This window comes from Montipora capricornis, chromosome 14 (genome assembly GCF_036669925.1).
Source record: "Montipora capricornis isolate CH-2021 chromosome 14, ASM3666992v2, whole genome shotgun sequence".
NCBI lineage: Eukaryota > Metazoa > Cnidaria > Anthozoa > Scleractinia > Acroporidae > Montipora > Montipora capricornis.
Window position 1 is genome coordinate 18,999,202 of NC_090896.1, and position 441 is coordinate 18,999,642.

A 441-nucleotide genomic window follows, 5' to 3' on the forward strand; every position below is an offset into this window, starting at 1 on the left:
CGCGTAAGAACGAGGCTAGTTCTGCTAATGAACACAAAGACAAAAGAATAATTTGTTGACGGCCATTTTTGCATTCGGTCAATACGGCGTCCAGAGTTTGGTTATGGTATGTCTGATGAAATAGACAATGATGACAAGAAAACTCACCGATGCTGTCTGCTGTAACCTTGAATGGCGACGTGGTGCGTATATGTTGAAATGTGCCAGAATCACTGTCAAAACGGAATTGCAAACATTTTCAGGCCTTGTTCATTTTTTTAGCTTGTTTTACAAAATATGTGAGGCAGCGAGGCATGAATTTGTTAGATATAGAAATGCGCAAGAGGACTAGAAACTGTATGCAATGTCATGTGATGTCAGAAAAGACACCATGTGCTTTTGAAGAAAAGTTGTTAAGTGAAAAAAAGCTTAGTTTAAAACGTGGAATACTTCAAGATTGGG